The sequence below is a fragment of the Bombina bombina genome, chromosome 1, assembly GCF_027579735.1.
Source record: "Bombina bombina isolate aBomBom1 chromosome 1, aBomBom1.pri, whole genome shotgun sequence".
NCBI lineage: Eukaryota > Metazoa > Chordata > Amphibia > Anura > Bombinatoridae > Bombina > Bombina bombina.
Window position 1 is genome coordinate 223,833,879 of NC_069499.1, and position 25,312 is coordinate 223,859,190.

At 38.0% G+C, this 25,312-nt stretch overlaps 1 protein-coding gene across 1 annotated transcript in view; it reads right to left on the bottom strand.

Annotated features, from left to right (window-relative positions):
* LOC128657338 (lysozyme g-like) overlaps positions 1-25,312 on the bottom strand; it is a 115,408-nt gene that overhangs the window by 42,172 nt on the left and 47,924 nt on the right. The gene's annotated exons all lie outside the window — the stretch shown is intronic.

Genomic DNA, 25,312 nt, shown 5'->3' on the forward strand with positions numbered 1-25,312 from the left:
CACTATCCCGCCGCTCCTGGACCCTACTGAAACTAAATAAATATATTAACCCCTATTCCGCCGCTCCCGGACCCCGCCGCAACTAAATAAATATATTAAGCCCTATCCCGCCGCTCCCGGACCCCACCGCAACTAAATAAATGTATTAACCCCTACACCCCTGGCCTCCCACATCACTACCACTAACTAAACCGATAAACCCGTAAACCACCAGCCCCCCACATCGCCATAAACTAAATTAAGCTATTAACCCCTAAACTTAACAACCCGCTAACTTTACATTAAATATTAACTCATCTCTATCTTATAATAAATTTAAAATTACCATTAGAATTAAAATAAACTATATTAAACTACTAATTAACCTACCCTAACTATTATCCTACAATTACATTAAACTATATTAAATATTAACTCATCCCTATCTTATAATACATTTAAACTTACCTGTAGAATTAAATTAAACTATAATAAACTATTAATTAACCTACCCTAACTATTATACTAAAATTACATTCAACTATATTAAACTATTAATTAACCTACCCTAACTATTATACTAAAATTACATTAAACTAACAATTAAATTAACTATATTATATATTTAAAACCTAACCCTACAAAAATTATTTAAATCTACAATTAAAAATTACTAAATTACAAAAAAATTAACTTACAAAAAATAAAAAACACTAAATTACAAAAAATAACAACTAAGTTACAAAAAATAAAAAACACTAAGTTACACAAAATACAAAATAAATTATCAAATATTTAAACTAATTACACCTAATCTAATATCCCTATCAAAATAAAAAGCCTCCCAAAATAAAAAAAAACCCTAGCCTACCCTAAACTACCAATGTCCCTTAAAAGGGCCTTTTGTGGGGCATTGCCCCAAAGAAATCAGCTCTTTTACCTGTAAAAACAAATACAAACACCCCCCCAACAGTAAAACCCACCACCCACACAACCACCCCCCCCCCAAATAAAAAGCTATCTAAAAAAAATAAGTTCCCCATTGCCCTGAAAAGGGCATTTGTATGGGCATTGTCCTTAAAAGGGCATTTAGCTCTTTTTCTGTGCCCAAACCCTAATCTAAAATTAAAACCCACCCAATAAACCCTTAAAAAAACCTAACACTAACCACCGACGATCCACTTACAGTTTTCGAAGACCGGACATCCATCCTCATCCAAGCGGCAGAAGTCCTCATCGAAGTCGGCAGAAGTCTTCATCCAAGCGGGCTGAAGTCTTCATCCAAGTGGGCAGAAGTCTTCATCCAGACGGCATCTTCTATCTTCATCCATCTGGCACGTAGCGGGTCCATCATCAAGATATCCGGCGAGGAGCATCTTCTTCTTACAGTGAATCTTGAAGAATTAAGTTTCCCTTTAAATGACATCATCAAAGATGGCGTCCCTTACATTCCGATTGGCTGATAGAATTCTATCAGCCAATCAGAATTAAGGGGGAAAAATCCTATTGGCTGTTGCAATCAGCCAATAGGATTGAGCTTTCATCCTATTGGCTAATCCAATTAGCCAATAGGGTTGAGTTTGCATTCTATTGGCTATTCCAATCAGCCAATAGAATGCAAGCTCAATCCTATTAGCTGATCAGATCAGCCAATAGGATGAAAGCTTAATTCCAATTGGCTGATAGAATTCTATCAGCCAATCAGAATATAAGAGATGCCATCTTGGATGACGTCATTTAAAGGAAACTTCATTCTTCAAGAGACGTCGTAAGTAGAGGATGCTCCACAACGGATGTCTTGAAGATGGAGCCGCTCCGCACCGGATGAATGAAGATAGAGGATGCCGTCTGGATGAAGACTTCTGCCCGCTTGGATGAAGACTTCTGCTGGCTTCGCTGAGGACTTCTGCCACTTGGGTAAGGATGGATGTCCGGGCTTTAAAAACTGTAAGTGGATCTTCGGTGGTTAGTGTTAGGTTTTAAGGGTTTATTTGGTGGGTTTTAGAATTTAGGTTAGGGACTTTGGGCAGTAAAATAGCTAAATGCCCTTTTAAGGGCAATGCCCATACAAATGCCCTTTTCAGAGCAATGGGGGAGCTTAGTTTTTTTTAGATAGGTTTTTATTTGGGGGGTTGGTTGTGCGGGTGGTGGGTTTTACTGTTGGGGGGATATTTGTATTTTTTTTTAACAGGTAAAAGAGCTCATTTCTTTGGGGCAATGCCCCGCAAAAGGCCCTTTTAAGGGACATTGGTAGTTTAGGGTAGGCTAGGGTTTTTTTTTATTTTGGGGGGCTTTTTATTTTGATAGGGATATTAGATTAGGTGTAATTAGTTTAAATATTTGATAATTTATTTTGTATTTTGTGTAACTTAGTGTTTATTATTTTGTGTAACTTAGTGTTTTTTATTTTCTATAACTTAGTGTTTTTTATTTTGTGTAACAGTTTTTTTGTAACTTAGTAATTTTTAATAGTAGATTTAAATAACTTGAGTAGGGTTAGATTTTTAGAAATGTAATATAGTTAATTTAATTGTTAGTTTAATGTAGTTTTAGTATAATAGGGTAGATTAATTATTAGTTTAATATAGTTTAATGTAATTGTAGGATAATAGTTAGGGTAGGTTAATTAGTAGTTTAATATAGTTTATTTTAATTCTAATGGTAATTTTAAATTTATTATAAGATAGAGATGAGTTAATATTTAATGTAAAGTTAGCGGGTTGTTAAGTTTAGGGGTTAATAGCTTAATTTAGTTTATGGCGATGTGGGGGGCTGGCAGTTTAGGGGTTAATAGGTTTAGTAAGTAATAGTGATATGGGAGGCCAGGGGTTTAGGAGTTAATACATTTATTTAGTTGCAGAGAGGTCCGGGAGCGGCGGAATAGGGGTTAATAACTTTATTAGAGTTGCGGTGGGCTCCGGGAGCAGCGGGATGGGGGTTAATAACTTTATTTAGTTGCGGCGGGGTCCAGGAGTGGCGGGATAGGGGTTAAACATTTTAGTACAGTGGCAGTGTTTAGTAACAGGGTATAAATAAAGTTGTGCACGTCTTTTTGACAGCTTTTTTAATAAATATGGAGAGCGTATTCAGGTCCGTGGCCACGATGTTAGGCAAGAGTTTTGGTGCCGTCTAATACAGCATAGTTGATAGCTTGATAATTCGGCCTCTGAAAATGGTGATAAGCTATATGGCGCACCCAGTGCTTATAACTTTATCAGCATAATGCGTTCTGAGCTGGAGTACTCAGTTTTGGAGGAGCTGCCTGAATAGCCACTTTCGATCAGTTCTTTTGATGTACAACTGTTGGATTTTTATAAGGACTTTTTGATAAAATAGTTTTGTATTTTTACACATTGAGGTTGATTTATCAAGGGCTGAATGGCCCCTGATGCCCCTGTTTCCGCGCGAGCCTTCAGGCTCGCTGTAAACAGCAATTAAGAAGCCGCGGTCTTAACTCGTCCGATGCCTCTGAGGCTGCAGACATCAATCCACCTGATCGTATATGATCGGGTTGATTGACACCCCCTGCTAGCGGCCAATCTCAGGGGACGTCATTGCACAGGCAGTTCACCAGAACAGCTTGTGCAATGTTAGATGCTGACAGCATATGCTGTCGGCATTCAGAGATGTCTGTCGGACATGATCTGCTGAGCATACCATGTCGGACAGACACTTTGTAAATCAGCCCCATATTTTTTGCACTAATTCTTAATTTTGATATTAGTTTTTTTGTTGAATAATACACAGTATAACACTTTATTAAATATGAATATTGCATAAATATGATTTTACATGTTTTCATCTTCTTGACTGCAAAGGGCTCCAATGCACTTCTATGTATGTGTGTGTATATATATATATATATATATATATATATATATAAAGTTCAAAGTAGACAAGCACTCCAGAAATCCAAATCACATGCCCAGGGTGCAGCAGATAGGTAAATAGAAAGTAATGAAGAGTGCACTCACCAGGACTTTTCAAAGTTTTATTCCAATTATGTGAACGTTTTCGGGGGATTAGCCCCTTCCTCAGACATACAAAATACAATATGTATTGTATTGTATTTTGTATGTCTGAGGAAGGGGCTAATCCCCCGAAAACGTTCACATAATTGGAATAAAACTTTGAAAAGTCCTGGTGAGTGCACTCTTCATTACTTTTTATATATATATATATATATATATATATATATATATATATATATATATATATATATATATAAATGTATATATGTATATATATATAAATGTATTTATAGACTTATAAATACAAAAATACATATGTATACATATATTTATATATATACTGTATATACACATACATATAAATCTTTAAAAATGTATATGTATGTATCTTAATGTTAAAAACCTTTCCCTGCATTTTTTCCTAACAGATTAGATAGTGTTATTATGAGTGTAACTATACTCTGTAATGTATTTTTGATGTGTTTTGTGCAACTTTTTTTTTTCGCAAAAGAATTAACCATATCATTGAAGTTGCGGTAATCATTCTAGCGTTTTGAGCTCAATCACATTAACTTTCAACTTGTAACACCAGCAATAAACCCAACGAGTTTAAACACCCGCAATAAACCCCTTATCGCACGCACGCAAACATTAGCGCTCCACTCATAATCTGGCCTTAAACATTTAAAAACATAAGTAAGCAAACATTCTCTGTATACCCATCATACTTGTATACAAATGGAATTCAGTTTCTTTAACAATTATAATTATAACACCTCTCTATTCAATTGCAAAGCACACATATTGTTCCAGTTGTTCTGTCCTGGTGAAAAAGAGATAATGAGCTGTATTAAAGATGATCACTAATTGCCAGATTACAAGTGGAGCGCTTTATATTGCTTTCATGAAAGCGATTTTTGCGCTCCACTGAGTAATACCAGCACATGCTAATGTGCGCTGGTATTCAAAGTTGACAGCAGTGCGAAAGTGAGCGAACGTTCACATTGCTGGGAAGCATTGTGCTCACGAGAGTACTCTTTCAAACGCTCCAATGAAAACCTTGTTCTGATGCCGTCATACACGACACAGAACCAAAGCGCAGCGAAGGGGGTAAGTCACGCAGTGATGGCAGCAAATCATAAACATATATGTACATGTATATATAAATATATATTTATGTGTTTATATCTGTATATACATAAATATTTTCCATAGACCGCAATGTAAAGGCAATTTCATTCCTCCACTTAGACAATATCTAATCAAAAAAATATCAGTAGAGACATATATATATGTGTGTGTTTGTGTATGTATGTGTGTGTGTGTGTGTGTGTTTGTGTGTGAGTGTGTTTGTGTATGTATGTGTGTGTCTTTGTGTATGTGTGCATGTGTGTTTGTGTGTGTTTGTGTGTGTGTTTGTGTATGTGTGTGTTTGTGTGTGAGTGTGTTTGTGTATGTATGTGTGTGTCTTTGTGTATGTGTGCATGTGCGTTTGTGTGTGTTTGTGTGTGTGTTTGTGTGTGTGTGTGTGTTTGTGTGTGTGTGTTTTAAAATGATAATAAAATCAATCAAGTTACAGCATCCTCACCCATTTTGTTGTAAATTGGAAAATCCAAATTGAATCCAATGCAATGTTCTCTTCTGTATACAAGCCCAGACTGATAAAATTGTTGATAGCAGCTTTTATATAGTTTTTTTTATCTGGGGTATTAACTTTTGTAATAAGTTGAATCAAACCCATCCTATTGTTAATGAAGCTTATGTTTCCAGAATGTGGTGAATATGTCAGCAGAAATCTCTAGCACATACAGGGAGTGCAGAATTATTAGGCAAGTTGTATTTTTGAGGATTAATTTTATTATTGAACAACAACCATGTTCTCAATGAACCCAAAAAACTCATTAATTTCAAAGCTGAATAGTTTTGGAAGTAGTTTTTAGTTTGTTTTTAGTTATAGCTATTTTAGGGGAATATCTGTGTGTGCAGGTGACTATTACTGTGCATAATTATTAGGCAACTTAAAAAAAAAACAAATATATACCCATTTCAATTATTTATTTTTTACCAGTGAAACCAATATAACATCTCAACATTCACAAATATACATTTCTGACATTCAAAAACAAAACAAAAACAAATCAGTGACCAATATAGCCACCTTTCTTTGCAAGGACACTCAAAAGCCTACCATCCATGGATTCTGTCAGTGTTTTGATCTGTTCACCATCAACTTGCGTGCAGCAGCAACCACAGCCTCCCAGACACTGTTCAGAGAGGTATACTGTTTTCCCTCCTTGTAAATCTCACATTTGATGATGGACCACAGGTTCTCAATGGGGTTCAGATCAGGTGAACAAGGAGGCCATGTCATTAGATTTTCTTCTTTTATACCCTTTCTTGCCAGCCACGCTGTGGAGTACTTGGACGCGTGTGATGGATCATTGTCCTGCATGAAAATCATGTTTTTCTTGAAGGATGCAGACTTCTTCCTGTACCACTGCTTGAACAAGGTGTCTTCCAGAAACTGGCAGTAGGACTGGGAGTTGAGCTTGACTCCATCCTCAACCCGAAAAGGCCCCACAAGCTCATCTTTGATGATACCAGCCCAAACCAGTACTCCACCTCCACCTTGCTGGCGTCTGAGTCAGACTGGAGCTCTCTGCCCTTTACCAATCCAGCCACGGCCCATCCATCTGGCCCATCAAGACTCACTCCCATTTCATCAGTCCATAAAACCTTAGAAAAATCAGTCTTGAGATATTTCTTGGCCCAGTCTTGATGTTTCAGCTTGTGTGTCTTGTTCAGTGGTGGTCGTCTTTCAGCCTTTCTTACCTTGGCCATGTCTCTGAGTATTGCACACCTTGTGCTTTTGGGCACTCCAGTGATGTTGCAGCTCTGAAATATGGCCAAACTGGTGGCAAGTGGCATCTTGGCAGCTGCACGCTTGACTTTTCTCAGTTCATGGGCAGTTATTTTGCGCCTTGGTTTTTCCACACGCTTCTTGCGACCCTGTTGACTATTTTGAATGAAACGCTTGATTGTTCGATGATCACGCTTCAGAAGCTTTGCAATTTTAAGAGTGCTGCATCCCTCTGCAAGATATCTCACTATTTTTGACTTTTCTGAGCCTGTCAAGTCCTTCTTTTGACCCATTTTGCCAAAGGAAAGGAAGTTGCCTAATAATTATGCACACCTGATATAGGGTGTTGATGTCATTAGACCACACCCCTTCTCATTACAGAGATGCACATCACCTAATATGCTTAATTGGTAGTAGGCTTTCGAGCCTATACAGCTTGGAGTAAGACAACATGCATAAAGAGGATGATGTGGTCAAAATACTCATTTGCCTAATAATTCTGCACTCCCTGTAGTATTATACCTTCACTGTAAAGATTTTGTTACATTTTTTTTTAGATAAAAAACAAGTACCTAGGCATAAATATAAGTAACTATTTCATGCCATTGTCATTGATTATAAAGAATTAAGGGCACAAATGGAATAACTGACCTTGATTATAAAACATGTAAGAATGGTATTAAAGGGACAAGAAACTCATTTATTTTTTTATAATTCAGAAAGAGCATACAATTTACTTCTATTATCATCATTATGATGGATTTTTTTGTTGAAAAGTATTCCTATGAAGGTAGTGTGCAGGTGTCAGCAGTACTATTTTCTCTTGCAAATGTATAACATGGTTCTTGGAAAACTGCTACCTTACAGCGCTACAGTAACATGCATTCTCCTTAGATTGCCTACCTGCTTTTCAACACAGGATACGAAGAGAATAAAGTAAAAATAGAAGTAAATTCAAAACATTTCTAAAATTGTATGATCTGAATCATTTCATGTCCCTTTTATGATTACAAATGATACAGCTAACTTTATATGTACTCACCCAATTGAATAGTTACCATTCTGTAAAGTTATAATTACAATAGTTTATTTATTTATTTTGTTTTTTAGTTTATTTTTAATTTCTATGCTCAGGCAAGGATATTAATTTGTCATTCATTTTGTTACTAATTAAGTCCCCCAGTGTACTTATAACATAAGACATGTCTTCTAGAATATACTTTTTGAAATTAAAAACCCCCATATGTCTCTAGATGGATTTATACTGAAAATATATACGAGGTGCTACTGTGGGGTAATTGCCTACTGTATTTTTATTACTGGATTTGTGAGTGCGCTGTGCTATGCGGTAACATATGGGCGCTGCGCCTAAGGAGGCTTACCCCCCAAAACCATATTACTTAAGTTGCTCTTATATTGACATAACTAGGTCATAACTTTACTGCTTGAAGCTTGACAAAAACTTTCTTAATGTCTTTCAGATGCCACTAATTCCATATTTATTCCTTAGTATTCCTTCTTTTCTCAGTTCAGCTCTACTTAGTGTTAGTATGGAACTACAGGCTAGAGCTTTGTTCCAGAGTTTTTCTTTTTCTTTCTGGCTTTAGATTTTGGCCTTCCTCAACAGGGGCGGGTCCAGAGCCCAATATCGAGAGGGGCAATGGGGGAGATTATATTTTTGCAAAGCACCATATCATCTTTGTTATACAATAGATATAACTTACTTCACACTCCAACGTCCTCCAGCAATACTTATAACATGTATTGTATTAAGTAGTGAAATTACAATCCATATATATACAAAAACACACCCATATCTATATACTAACTTACTCACAAATACATACACACACACACACACTCATACTTGCATACATACATATACAAAGACACATAAACACACATAAATACGTGCATACACACACACACACACACACTCATACATGCATACATACATATACAAACACACATAAACACACATAAATACATACACACACACTCATACATACATACATATACAAACACACATAAATACGTGCATACACACACACACACTCATACATGCATATATACATATACAAACACACATAAACACACATAAATACATACACACACACTCATACATACATACATACATGCATACATACATATACAAACACACATAAATACGTGCATACACACACACACACACACACTCATACATGCATACATACATATACAAAGACACATAAACACACATAAATACATGCATACACACACACACACACACACTCATACTTGCATACATACATATACAAAGACACATAAACACACATAAATACGTGCATACACACACACACTCAAACATACATACTTACATGCATACATACATATACAAACACACATAAATACGTGCATACACACTCTCATAATCAAAGGATGCTTCAGTATTACATTTTTTTATCCAACAAGAGGTTACATTTTAACTTAAACAGCAAGAAATTCATGTTTCAGTTCAAAGTTAACCTCTTAATTACCACAGATGGATACAAAGATTTGTTACCATGCAATGGAACCAAAAAGTAGTGAAGTATGACTGCCAAGTGAGCTAATGGTTGAATATTGTTTATATTGTGTTGTATGGGTCTTAGAATTTTACAAGGTTCGTATAAATACCGGTAATAATGCAAGGATGCACAGCATATTCCTAGAGGAATAGTATGCTGACCATATGTGGTAGATTAAGACACTATGAAATGCAGAATTATGTTTAGAAAATGTGTTTTGCAGGAGCATTTTGCGTATGAATACGTATGCATTACTTAAAGGGCTCTTGCCAGGGAATACAATATTTCTGAAGGAGTTTTGCAAACCATTTTCTATAAGAGCTTACAGTGTTGCTTTTCTGTTTGTATGGTTCCTAGTAACAATATACCTAAAATCAGGGTAAAATCCATACATTAGACAACATAAAAAAGAGAAGCAGGATTTGTATGAGCATAGTTTCCAACATTTGAAAAAACTTCCAGGGACACTTTAAAGCAGAGATATAGCCATTTATGGTCTCCATAGCTCCGCCAAGTCAGAACAACCACATAAAATACTAGTAGTATAATTTAGCTGCAGATAAAATCATCAAGCTCATCTCCAATACCCCCTCTCAAATGTGTATGTGTGGGTGTATATGTGTATTGTGTGCATGCATGTGTATGTCTGAGTATGTGTGCATGTGGTGTGTGTAGGGTTGCCACCCGACCTGGTTTCACCGGGACAGTCCCGGTCTGAGGCTCTGTGTCCCGTGTCCCGGAACTACCCTCAAATGCTCCGGGCTAAGCGCTTCCCTGGCGCAGCAAGGAGCAGTGAGCACAGACTTTCCAAAATATTAGCTGGCCAGAGGAGCGCTTAGCCCGGGGTTACAAAAAAAAAAAAAAGGGTAGGTGGAGTCTGACTGTCTGGAGGAGAGACTGAGGATGGTGTGGGACAGTGGGGGGAAGAGGCCGGTCGAGTCGTCACATCCTGCAGGCTGCAGCTGAGAGTGGCAGGGAGAGGCAGGTGTTGGTGTGGTGCCATGTAGGACCGTAGGAGGCAGAGTTTGTAAGCCCAAACAGCGGGGTAATTGGGGAAATTGGAATCATATAGGCAGTCCGGGTGTTGAGCTTGTTTAGGACAATGAACTTACAATTATTAAAAGGAAGAGTCTGTGTACAGTAAGCACATCTGAAATTTGACGTGTCTGTATATTATATATATATATATATATTATATATATATTTTATATATATATATATATATATATATATATTGATTTCATAATGAATTTGAGGTTACGAGAAGCCATGCCCAAGCCACACCCAAGCCACGCCCTGAAACACACCCTCTCCATGCCCACTTAAACAGTGTCCAGGAATTTTCTGGGCAAAAGGTGGCAACCCTAGGTGTGTGTGTATGCCTGAGTGTTATGTTTTTCCTACTGTATCTTTAAGTTTTTACCTACAAACCTTAACCTTCTTACGTCACTCCAGCAATAAAAGTCAGCTGCCCCTGCAGTCAGGTGCTTGGATATCGTCAAGCTTCTATAGTATATGCAGTTTGTTTGCTTACTTGTGGTGTATTCTTCTTCCAGATAGAATTCTCTATCGAAGTTTCTAATACCTATCTTGAGTCAGTGGACCCTATTCTAAATTATTAGAATATCCAAACCTATAGCAATGACCATATAAAAGTATGCACTGTCATATCATGTCTCCGGGGAGAAACAAGGAGATGGGCTAATACCTATCTTGAGTCAGAGGACCCTATTCTACATTCTCTAGACCAGTTCTTTTCTGCCATCTCTTCATTATACACAGACACTAATACCCAAATTACAGCAGAGACCGCCTTAAGAAGTATAAAACAAGGTAAAAGACAAGAAGACACAGCCTTCAACATCACAAGGTAGAACCCCTCTCACCACATTAGTTAATACTCCTATTACTAGTAGTACTCCAAAAAAGGAATTACCCTCCAGGTACCCGAGTCGAATCAAGAAATTAACAAAGAAGCAGTAATCAATCTATCTCACGTTACACTCACATATCACCAAACTCAACTTCTGAATAGAGGCCTGTTCTTTGCACCCAACACCAATTTTGACCTTTTCACAACCATTCTAGACTTAAATGCACTAGTAAGGAAAATCACTCTAAAGCACTTTACTACGCAGAATCTAAATGACATTAGTTTAGATAATAATTCTAACACTGATCTTTACTCACAGCAATCTACCACACTCACACAAGCTATTAACACTTCAACCAACACACATCTAACACATACTCCAGACGGACACTTACCAATAAACTCTCCGTCTAACACAGGCCTTGCGTTTGAAGAACTGTGTGATTTAAATGATCTTATTTCACTTCAAGCTTGCACACTTAGACACCTTAGCAAAAATAATTCTATACTGTTGAAGAAAAAATTAACATCAGACAGCTGTTCCAAATTAATAAGGTTATAATTGTACAATTAAACATTACAACAAAAATGACAACCGGTCATTTTACATAGTAATACAAATGTGTGTGGCGTGCAGCATTAGATAGCAACAATGTCTCTCTTTTTATAGGGCATGTTGGGTGTTTCTGAGAATCTTCACATTATGCACCTCGTGGTCGTCTTCTTATCCTGTCCATACAGACTTGGGTGTTGTTCCTAAGACTGAAAGACTTAGTTTGCACACACAGCAGTAAAATAGCTGAACACAAGTGAAATGTAACTGCTATAGTCAGCCCATATTCTAACACATGAGAAATATATACAGAATTAAAAATATTTTTCCTTAACATTTCTCACCCTTTTGATAATTTTATTATCACATGTATTTATCTATTACCTTGCGTTTATTATCACGCCATTATTACTTTGTGTCTCTTACTTGACTAACTAACAACCTTCCTATCTGGAAATGACCCCTTAGACAGACTGTATATCACTGAGTATACAGATAAGCTGCATAGACAGTGGGATGCTGAGCCTCCATTCCAGATCTGCCTACATAGTTATCATTTCCTCTAAGCATTCACACATCTTTATTGGTTACACGCAAACACAAAATATGCAATCTCTATCTAAACAGATAACAACAGCAGCCAGAACTGCATCCCTTCACAGGCCTAGGTCCAAATCCTGTAGTAGGCCCAAAGCTGATGAGGTGCAATTGTGGGACCCCCTCGCACAGATGAAATCTTCCACCTGTCTCCTAAAATGACTGGAGGGTCTGCAGGGAAGGCAGGTAGCTGAACTAAGTTATCATTCGGTCATCTCTGTGGCTGTTGTATCATCACCCTAAGCAATCGGTGTCTTCATCTATTTGCTGCAACGAGAAACACAAATCATTAACAATTTCCAAACAATTAGGCACATTAGAATTACTCCTATCACTACCACTATGGGTTTCAAAAGATTTGTAAGCATATTTTTAAACCAGGTTCCAATCGATCCCATCCTTCCTTAGCTATATCTCTAGATCTTTGTTGTAACTCTTTTACTTTATTCATATGTAGAACTTGTAGTCTCATTAATAATCCCATCCATAATACTAGCATATTTGTTAATTCTATTTGCTAGCTCAATTACCCAACCTGTCCAGGCAGGAAACTACATCCAGACTTTATCTGCAGATGAGAATAATTCTTACTTATACCTTGTTTAAGGACCATTGGAATAATCTTACCATCTTTCCCAGCCATAGTTGAAACCATCTCATATTGTTATATAACTGAGTTTGACAGGTCCATTCACCATTGTCTGTCTGTTCAAAACAGGCACACCTAGTGGTACACAAAGCTTTTAACGTTGAACAAAAACATAAACTATTAGAATCAGCAGTTACTGTATCACATGGTACTTTGTTAGGTTCCATATTAAATGTAAAGGTAGCATTTCTACAATCTGTTTCCCCCACATATACCTTGGGCAAACTAAATATGCAACCTTTCATGTTTGCTATGTAATTAACATACATTGGCCCAAGACATATTATAGGTGTAGAAACTATACCAGCAAGTTCTAAGTATGTACCTTGATCTGAGATAGCATTATGAACAGAGTTATCTATATCTATTTGAACATCATAGCTGTAATCTGTCACCTTTAAATCATTCATTGATATTGGTACACCTATTAAAGGGATTCCTTTATGATTGGCAGGAACATGAGAGCATATCCAACAGTCTGTGGCATTCAGTTGCTTGACGGTTTGTTGGTGTAAAAGCCAGATAGAATTTTGTCCGTTTGTCACCCTTCACTGGTATATAGAGGTATAAAACACAAAGAAAAGGACAAAGAAAAAAAACAGGACAGTATATGCATCTTGGCAGTTAGTTAACCCACTTTGTCCCCAGTAGTCTCACCCTTTTAACACAGGTTTTTATCACCGGCCTGGAAGTTCACTTTCTTACAGTGAGAGGCTTGTATCCAGTTTGGTTTCCCTTCCACTTTGACTGAGGTGGGTGTTGTCAGTAACACCTGGTATGGGCCGTCAAACCGGGGCTCTAAGTGTCTCCTCACGTATCTTCTTATCACCACCCAGTCTAAAGGGTGCAGGTGATGAGTTCCAGTTATTTGTTCTGGATCTGGTAATGAAGAGAAAACTTTTCCATACAAATTAGTCAGTTGCTCATGCAGCTGAACAACATAATCAGTTAGAGAAGCATACTGCCCATGTAATTCTTGTGGAAAGAAAAGACCTATTAGTGGTCTACCAAACAAAATTTCAAATGGCGAAAGGCCATGCTTTGCCTTTGGGGTGTGTCTTACTGCAAAGAGGGCTAAAGGTAAGGCTTGTACCCAAGTAAGTTTTGTCTGCTCACAGATCTTAGCTATTTTATTTTTTAAAACACCATTGGCTCTCTCTACTTTCCCAGATGATTAATCTGCAACCCTGTCATCATTTCTGCAAACACTTGCCCAGTAAAATGAGTCCCTTGATCAGATTCTAATGTTTCAGGTAAACCATATCTGCACACAATTTCAGTTATCAGTTTTTTTTTCTGATACACCTGCTGTTGCCTTGGCAACCGGCCAGGCCTTCACCCAAGAGGAAAACATGTCTACACACAAAAACATACTCATACACACCACATTTGGGCAGCTGAATATAGTCTATTTGCAGTCTTTGGAATGGGTAGTCAGGTTTTACAAGGTGTTTCATCTCCACCTTTGTCAATTTACCTGTAGTGTATTTAACACACATCATGCATTTCTTGCACAATTCAGTTACAAATTGTGAGAAACCTGGTGCAAACCAAAATTTATTAACACTTGCAATCATTCTTGCAATCATTCCCCCTTTGGAAACATGGGAAGGGAGATGAGATAAACTGGCTAAAACAAGATATTGCACTGTAGGTGCACATAATCTACCATCCCCATGTTTCCAAACCTCATTTTCTAGTTTGCAACCAGCATTTTTCCACTTTCAAATTCTCCACAGTTTCAGAGGACTGTAGGAGTATCATGAGAGCTGCCTTCTTGGCTGCTTCATCTACCCTATTATTACCCATAGTGATAGGATCTATTGCTCGCTGATGTGCCTTTAATTTCATAACAGCTATAGCTCTTTTGAAAATGCTGCGGTCTGTTCCAGTGTCCACCAAACACTCCACAAAATGGTATGGCATGTCAGAGAGGGTCAGGCGAACAAAGGCATCACCCCCTCTGCTCTCAGACATGGTTGGTAGCACTGGAAGCTCAGTCCATCAAATGTTCTCCCACAGTTATAACATTTACCTTTTCTGGGTTCCCCCTCATTTATCCCTTAAACTGTTTCTATTGGGGTTTCCTAGGGGCACATACTGGCATTACCCTTAGTGTTTTCTTTTTCTATACTTCTATGTTCCTTTGTATTGAGCTCGCTAAGCTCATTAGTGTTGGGACTGATTTATCTCGCCAATCAGAATGGGCGGAAACCAATTGAGAAACCAATTTATTATGGATTTCTTTATTCAGTCCTGACACCAATGTGGCAGTGAGCATTTTTCCCATACCTTAGTCATCAAGGTTACCTCTCCTTGGGGCATATACATCTTGCCATGAGGTGGTATTGGGCACATAAGATACTACAGTCAAAACTCAGGGCACAAATTATTTTCCCCAGTAATACTAAAACCCAACAGTTTCCTTTTATTACTTAGAACATGCAGTTGTAAACAATTTTCCATTTTATGTCTATTAGCAAATATCATTATTCACTTGATATTCTTTATTAAAGGATCAGCAAGGCACCACTGGTAGTCAGCTGAACACATCAGGTAAACCAAAGAAAAGGTCCATCTATGTGCAGCCTACAATCAACAGCTAGCTCCCAGTAATGCATTCCTCCTCCCAAACCTACCTAGAAAAACATACATATATATATATATATATATATATATATATACACAGTAAATATACACAGTATACACATACATACATACATACATCTATACATATATACACACATATACAGCGCATACATACACATAGATATACATACACATACATATATGCATATACATCACACATGTACACACTGTGACATAAATATTCACACTCACAAGCATGTATGTATTATCAAATACACTTACAAAGATACTCACTGACAAACTGGCACACAGATTCTACACACTCTACAAAAAATAAATGCACACAAACCCCAGGACTAGGGCACATAGTCCACAAGGCCTTGGCATGCAGTCACAAATGACAATAGACAGCCAATTGCCAGTGCCCACATACAATCAGACCCACAACCAATTATCTAACCTTATAAATGCAAGGGCTACCATTAGTAACCAAAAAACTTTCAAGGGGGTAAGTACTAGTGGTCTTATCAGTAGTGAAAATACTTGAGAGTAGTAAAAGTGTAATTACCAATAAAGTAACTAGCAAATCAGACCTCTTAAAGATTCACTACTAGAATCTTGTGTATATTATCAAGTCACAGTAGTGCTGGCCTTTTAAAACTCCAGTTAACCCATATACATACCAAGCAGGGATGTAAAAGCCCTAAATGCCTCCAAGCATAGCATACACTCTTATGTCTTTTAATGAAAGACTTGCATATGTGTGTGTGAAAAACATACATAATCTTACATTTGATTCAGTTGAACAAAAAGTTTCTAGCAGCACATAAAGTCTAGGACAAAAAAGGGTTAAAAAAACAACAACAAAATTTGTTCTGCTCTGTGCTGGAGGAAGGGAGGGGGGTTGGAAGCCCCCACCCAGTACAGTAGCTGCAGCACACATACTTTGTCTTCTACAGAAAAAATACATTGGGCTGTTTCTGATAGGATTCTACAGTTATTTTTATAGAGATTTTCCTAGTGGAATAATTCAAAGGTTCCCCCTTTGGAAACCCAACATCCATTCCCTTAGTCAGCTTGCACCATTCAGGTAGATGCCAGCTGACCCACATACTATATTCTTTATACATTTCCTCCTGTGGGCTATTGAGGAAATTTTGGACGTCCATTGCTTAAGGCTGACCTCATGTCACCCTTTCTAAGAATCGTTTCTCATAACCCAGTTATGATGGAGGGGACTCTTACCCTTCTCTCTCGACTCTTAGCAATACTGTGGCTGTCAGGGAAAGGCCCACACTATAAATCCCACACTATAAATCCCTCCTAATTTTCCAACAAACCCAAATAATAAACAGTAGGGAGACAAATCCTAAAAGTACTTGGCCTCTTATATCATCAAAATCAAACCATGCTAGGGGACTTACATCAACAGTTTTATACATCATTAGAGACAAGTCTACTACAGCTCAGGTATGCGCCCTTCAGTATAGGAGCGTGCAAACTCAAACCAGTGTGTCCAAGGTTTTCAGAAACAAAGCCAAGAGGTGATCAGAAGATCAGAATTCGCCCTTGTTCTCTGGGAATAGCACTATGCCCAATAGCAGCAATGGACTGAAGCTGAACTTAATCAACGATGTCCATAGGCCGAGCATAGGGGGTACCCAGAGACTTTGTACTGACAGACCAAGGTTGACTAGTAAGAAATTCTGCAGCTACCCACACTTTAACCTTCTATTGTTCCTCTGCTGTACAGACCATTTTAGTAACAGTTTACGTTTACTTAACAAACACAGAAAATAGAAAACATTTTGTCTCTGAGGACAGTAGAATCCTCTTACTTAACACACTACTGCTCCCACTTGCTTTCTCCGCAGAGGGGCGTCTTGGAGCAGTACATTCACATGCCGTAAAGGACCTCTTACACTCACACATTCATAACAAAAAGATGTTAAAACATAAAACATAAAATACAACTGTCTCAGGTTCTTGGGAGTTTGTACTCACGACAGGACAGAGGGTTTAGGAATCAGAGGATAGGAGAGCAATTTGAGAAACAAAGGTTCTCACCTTTTTGGCGCCTGTGGTCTCCTGTCCTCATAGTTCCAATCCTGGCTCCGTCCTTAATCGCTTTCAAACTCCCGGGTTTCGGCACCAAATTGTTGAAGAAAAAATTAACATCAGACAGCTGTTCCAAATTAATAAGGTTATAATTGTACAATTAAACATTACAACAAAAATGACAACCGGTCATTTTACATAGTAATACAAATGTGTGTGGCGTGCAGCATTAGATAGCAACAATGTCTCTCTTTTTATAGGGCATGTTGGGTGTTTCTGAGAATCTTCACATTATGCACCTCGTGGTCGTCTTCTTATCCTGTCCATACAGACTTGGGTGTTGTTCCTAAGACTGAAAGACTTAGTTTGCACACACAGCAGTAAAATAGCTGAACACAAGTGAAATGTAACTGCTATAGTCAGCCCATATTCTAACACATGAGAAATATATACAGAATTAAAAATATTTTTCCTTAACAATACCAATATTTAACACTACAACCAAAAACAAATCATACTTCTATCCAGTAAATAGTAGAAGCGACTCGATTGAAATGTTTCAAAATCTAGTGGAACAGGACATCACCAGATTACATAATACCATTCTCTGCAAACATTACAAACCAATCCTGACATAGTCATTATCTCGGCAGATAAGGGAGGTGCAATAGTTATTCTCAACAAAACAGACTATAGAACTGAAGTTCTTTCCCAACTAACAGATTCCAAGACATACCTAAAGTTAACGTTTAATCCAACACTTAAATTTAGGAAAGAACTTAGGGACCTCTTAGATACAGCTTGTGAGAAAGGCCTAATTAAGCCAGCTTTAGCCCAACATTGTTGGGTTGAATATCCCTTTGTCCCAGCCTTTCACATAGTACCCAAGATTCACAAAACTCTTATAAATCCACCGGGCAGGCCCATAGTGGCCAGCAGGGGTTCCCTATGCGAGAGGCTGGGAGACTGGCTTGACAACGTGCTCCAACCTATAGTGAGATCTTTACCAGGCTATATCAGAGATAGCACTCATCTTATCAATAGAATAGAAAATCTAAAGTGGCACAATAATTATAAATGGTTAACCATAGATGTTTCCTCCCTTTATTCTAGCATCCCCCACAAAGAAGGACTTAAAGCTCTTAAATATATGCTAGAAAGATTTACTGATTTCCCTAACAGCTTTATAGAATTTCTTCTAGAAGTCTCACAGTTCCTTCTCACACTTAATTTTTTTGTATTTGAGGGAACATATTACCTCCAGAGATGTGTCACGGCCATGGGGGCAAAGTTTGCCCCCGCAAATGCTAATTTGTATATGGGTTACTTTGAAGCCTGCCACATCTTTGGGGGTGAATGTCATCTCAAGACTAATATCATCACTTACGGCAGATACATCAATGATTTGATTCTGATTTACAATGATAACGAAAACACAACCATCCCACTTTACATTCAATATCTAAACCAGAACAATCTTAACCTAACTTTTACTTACAAAGCACATGACAGGGAGATCGAATACTTAGACCTACATCTACAACATGATGAGGATAATAACATCCTCATCTCAAATTATAGTAAACCACTAGCGAGAAATACTATTCTCAGAGCAGATTCATGCCATGCACCTCATATGAGAAAGGGCATACCCAAAGGACAGTTTCTCCGGTTACGCAGAAACTGTTCTACATTGAAAATCTACCATAGAGAAGCCAAGATCCTAATGGATAAACTAACAACAAGAGGCTATCATAAGTCATCACTGAAGAAGATAATGACTCAGGTAGCCCAAATGGATAGACAAATGCTATTGAATAAAACAGAGAGGAACACTCACCAAAGATTCAAATCACACACACAAACCAATTCAACAAACCAGGATGTAAGACAAACGAACCAAACATTGGATAATGACCCTATATATTTTGCTACAAAGTATAGTGGCCAGTTCTACTAAATCTGTAGAATAATTAAAAAGTATTTAGCAGTCCTTAATGGAGACACAATATTCAGACATAAAATGGACAATACTGTTAAATTTGCAGCTAAGAAGGCTACCAATTTGGGCGACATAGTAAAGAAAAAATTTCATAGAAAAATTGAGTCCCATACCAACTGGCTCACACCATCAGCAGGTTTTTACCAATGTGGACATGTCCGCTGTAAAAGTTGTGACTACACTAACCCAAGCACAACCTTCACCTCAACTCAAACAGGCAATACCTATCATATTAAGAACAGAATTAGTTGTACCTCCACATTCATTGTCTACCTAATCACATGTAGAGAATGTGGGTTTCAATATGTGGGCATTACCACCCGCCCCCTTAAGGATAGAGAGATGGGCACATGATATCCAATGGAACAACATTAGGCTACGAAATCAGTTCAGACTTAGGGGCCAAATTATCATTGTGCGAGCGGACATGATCCGATATTGCAGATCATGTCCGCTGCACATCGATAAATGCCGACGGCATACCCTCTCAGCATTTATCATTGCACCAGCAGTTCTGGTGAACTGGTGGTGCAATACCGCCCCCCCCCAGCAGATTCGCGGCAGCTAGCAGGGGGTGTGATTAACCCAATCGTATTCGATCAGGTTGATTTCTGGCGATGTCTGTCCGCCGCCTCAGAGCAGGCAGACAGGTTATGGAGCAGCGGTCTTTAGAAAAATATGTCCCTATACCTGTCAGAACCACTAAAGGTTGAATTGTCCTGAATAGATTTACCTGCCACTTTAGAAGAAGTTATGAAATTGACAACATCAATAGATAGAAGACTTCATAAAAGAAGAGGTGAACGTGTTCAGACCGAATCACAAACTAGAAGACTAACCTCTCATGAGGTAGGAACTCCTCCGAGACACACTTCACCTAAACCAATGGAGATTGGATTCATCAGGGGACCTTTAACCCCTTAGTGACCACAGCACTTTTCAATGTTCTTACCGTTTGGGACCAGGGCTATTTTTACATTTCTGCAGTGTTTGTGTTTAGATGTAATTTTCCTCTTACTTATTTACTGTACCCACACATATTATATACCGTTTTTCTCGCCATTAAATGTATTTTCTAATGATGCTATTATTTTCATCATATCTTATAACTATAAAAAGAATTATAAAATATGATGAAACAATTGAAAAAAACTAACTTTTTCTAACTTTGACCCCCAAAATCTCTTACACCTCTACAACCACCAAAAATCTCCCATGCTAAATAAACAGTTTCTAAATTTTATCTTGAGTTTATAAATACCCAATGTTTGTATGTTCTTTGCTTTTTTTGCAAGTTATAGGGCAATAAGTACAAGTACAATTAGCGATAGTTACATTGTTAGGAATCCCTGAATAACCCCTCACATGTATATATATATTTTTTAGTAGACAACCCAAAGTATTGATCTAGGCCCATTTTGGTATATTTCATGCCACAATTTCACTGCCAAATGCGATCAAATCAAAAAAATTGTTAACTTTTTCATAAAAATTTTCCCAAACTTTAGGTTTCTCACTGAAATAATTTACAAACAGCTTTTGCAATTATGGCATAAATGGTTGTAAATGCTTCTCTGGGATCCCCTTTTTCATAAATAGCAGACATTTATGGCTTTGGCATTACTTTTTGGTACTTAGAAGGCCGCTAAATGCCGCTGCGCACCACACGTGTATTATGCCCAGCAGTGAAGGGGTAGCTTGTAGGGAACTTGTAGGGTTAATTTTTGCTTTTGTGTAGTGTAGTAGACAAGCCAAAGTTTTGATCTAGGCCACCATTTTACCGCCAAATGCGATCACATTAAAAAAAATCGTTAACTTTTTCACTAACTTTAGGTTTCTCGCTGAAATTATTTACAAACAGCTTGTGCAATTATGGCACAAATGGTTGTACATGCTTCTCTGTGGCCCCCTTTGTTCAGAAATAGCAGACATTTATGGCTTTGGCATTACTTTTTGGTAATTAGAAGGCCGCTAAATGCCGCTGCGCACCACACGTGTATTATGCCCAGCAGTGAAGGGGTTAATTAGGCAGCTTGTAGGTTTAATTTTATCTTTAGTGTTGAGATCAGCCTCCTATATGACACATCCCACCCCTGATTCCTCCCTGACCCCTCTCTTCCCTCCCCCACATCACATTTGTCACCGCGATCTTAAGTACTGGCAGAAAGTCTGTCAGTACTAAAATAAAAGGCTTTTTTTTATAGTTTTATTTTTTATTTTTTATAAATAAAATGCTTAGTTGGATCCCCCTTAGCCCTTAGCCCCCAATCTCCCTGATCCCCCCGAACAGCTCTTTAACCCTCTCCTTCTACCTATTTGCTGCCATCTTGGGTGCTGTCTGCCAGTACCCAGTTTGGTCAAAATTGTTTCTTTTTTAAATTAAACCCCATTTTTCTGTAGTGATAATACCCTACCCCCTGATCACAGCTGAGAAGAAGTGAACCAGTGATGGGCCGCCCACCCGCCTCCCTTGTATCCCTCCAACGCCACCAACAATCGGCACCATCGCTGGCCGATGCAGAAAGGGCCACATAGTGGGCCTCTCTGTATCGGTGTGCTTACAAAGGGTATTGCAGTGATGCCTCAATATCAAGGCGTCACTGCAATACCCTGAAAGCATCTGGAAGTGATCACGATCACTTCCAGCTCTTGAAATCCCAGAGGACATGCCAGGCATGTCCTTGGTCACTAACTGACACTTTTTGTAGGACATGCCAGTCACGTCCTCAGTCATTAAGGGGTTAACTACCGAGGAAAAACAAAGTTGAAGGAATCTGTGTTTATATTGTGCCTCAAGAGAGCATGATGTCAAGAATTGTCCAACCTCAAAGAAAGCCCATCCTGGTAAGAATGATAAAGCACTAGATTGTTTATCTACACATTTGAAAACGTCCTCCTATTGTACCCTATCTGTATCCATACAGTGCGATCAAGATCTTCTTCAATTTAAGATTAACCTACACTCTGGAGCTTGTGGGTACTTCATCGATTCTGATTTAGTCAGAAGATACAAAATACCCAGTATTATCAAACCTATACCTGTATCTGTCAGAGTCATAGATGAATCCTCTATTGCCAATATTCATACTCATCACATGATTCCTTTGCAGATGTCCACCTCTACAGGACACACCGAACATATCACTTTTGATATCATACTCTCTCCTCTTTTTCTTATAATACTAGGCATATCCTGGTTACACTTACACTACCAAAACTATTATCTGGCATGATTTGCACTTAGAATTTGTTTCAAAATACAGCATACAAACATGTCATCAACATAATTTAATAATGCAGGTTACTGCCCCTTTAGTACCCGAACCATTCTTAGATTTCAAAGATGTCTTCAGTAAAAAGGACGCTGAGATCCTACCACCACACAGATCATACAATTGCCCTATAGATCTTATACCTGGGGCCACTATTCCATATTGGCATATCTACCCTCTGTCAGAACCTGAACTTTATAAACTCAAAAATTAATTGGAAGGAAATATCAGAAAAGGTTTAATCAGGCCATCGAATTCCCCTGCAGGTGCTGGGATGTTCTTTGTTAGTAAGAAAGACAAAACCTTACGTCCAATAATTGATTACAGGTAGATTAATAAAATCACAGTTAAAAAACTATATCCATTACCGTTAATACCCAAACTGGTAGAAAGGTTATAAAAGACTAAGCTCTTCACTAAATTAGATCTTAGAGACGCTTACAACCTAGTGCTCATAAAAGAAGGACATTAATGGACAACCACATTCCGGACAAGATATGGCCTATATGAATATCTTGTGATACTATTCAGGCTTTGTAACGCGCCTGCCACTTTCTATTATTTTATTAACAACATCTTTGATGATCTGCTGGATGTCTATGCTTAGACGATATACTGATATACTTAACTTCCTTAAAGGAACACACAAAACATGTTTGCTGTGTGCTAGCCAGATTATGTACACATTGATTTTGCTAGAATATATGCTAAAATAGAAAAGTGCATCTTTAACACTAATGAGATCAGCTTCCTTGGGTATTAAATAACACCTGGAGGCATACATATGGAGGATGACAAGATACAGACATAATGTAATGGCCAATACCAGAGAATAAGAAATCTTTACAGAAGTTTCTTGGGTTCTCAAACTTCTAAAGGAAGTTCATCAGAAATTACTCAGCTATAGTTAAACCACTTACATGACTTACCGGATCCACTACCTTCATATGGACGCAAGAAGCGGAAATTGTTATCGACCAACTAAAAGAGAGATTTACTATTAAACCTATCCTCTAGATGCCTGACCCAACTTTATAAAATATACTTGCAGTTGATGCATCCGAATTTGCTCTTGGAGCTTTTTTATCACAAAAACAACCGCTCACTAATTGAATTCATCCAGTAGCTCAGTGATTTTTAACCTTTTTTTTGCAGTGGCACACTTTTTTACATTAAAAAATCCTGTGGCACACCACCATCCCAAAATTTAAAAAAAAATCACACATTGTAGCCTAATACAGCATATATATATATACACATACACACAAACACACACATACTGTATGTATTGTGCTGTTATGCCATGCCTCCTACAAACTACCCCTGCACTGGGAGTAAAAAACAAGCAAAGTTTAAAAAATATGTCACACTGTTGTCAGTCTGCCGAGGCACACCTGAGGATCTCTCACGGCACACTAGTGTGCCACGGCACACTGGTTGAAAAACACTGCAGTAGCTTATCATTCCAAAGTCCTTACTCCAGCAGAAATTCATTACCCTGTTGGAGAAAAAGAACTAATTGCCATTAAAGTGGCATTTAAAACTTTGAGACACCTTTTGGAGGGAACAAATCTACCTATCTTGATATATTCTGATCATTAAAAACCTAGAATATTTTAGCACCAGTAAGACACTATCCTCTTGGCAAGTACGTTGGAGTCATTACTTTGAGAGATTCAACTATCTAATTACATACAGGGCTGGGTCAGCTAACGGTAAGGCAGATACTTTGTCTAGAATGTTCACTGCTCCCGAATAAAATGAACCCTCATGTATCATTCCTCAAGACCGTATTATCTGTATCGTAGATGACTTCATCATAGAGATAAAAGAAAGTCTGAGATCTGATCCATCCATACCTTTCCATCTCTTAAAAAGGAAGTCAAATGATCTATACTATAAAGACCATAAGCTTTACATACCCTCTGCCCTACTCCTAAAAGTAATTAAACACATCCACAATGCCCCCTTGGCAGGACACCCTGGTGTAAATAAGACATTAGAGCTTTTGAGTAGAGACTTTTGGTTCCCAAATATCCAAAGAACAACTCAAGAATATGTTACTACATGCTCAGTATGTGCTACATCCAATTATCAAAGAAAACCACCGTTTGGTCTCTTAACCTCTTTACTTATACCTCATCAACCATGGCAATCTATCTCAATAGATTTTATAGTAGAACTTCCTCCCTCTCAGAATTACAACACTATACTAGTAGTTGTTGACCAACTAACAAAAATGGCCCATTTCATTCCCATATTAACATTATGTAGGTGTCGGCGATGTTGGAGGCAGCAGATTAGGGGTGTTTAGACTAGGGGTTTATGTTAGGGTGTTAGGTTTAACAATGGGGCTGCGTTAC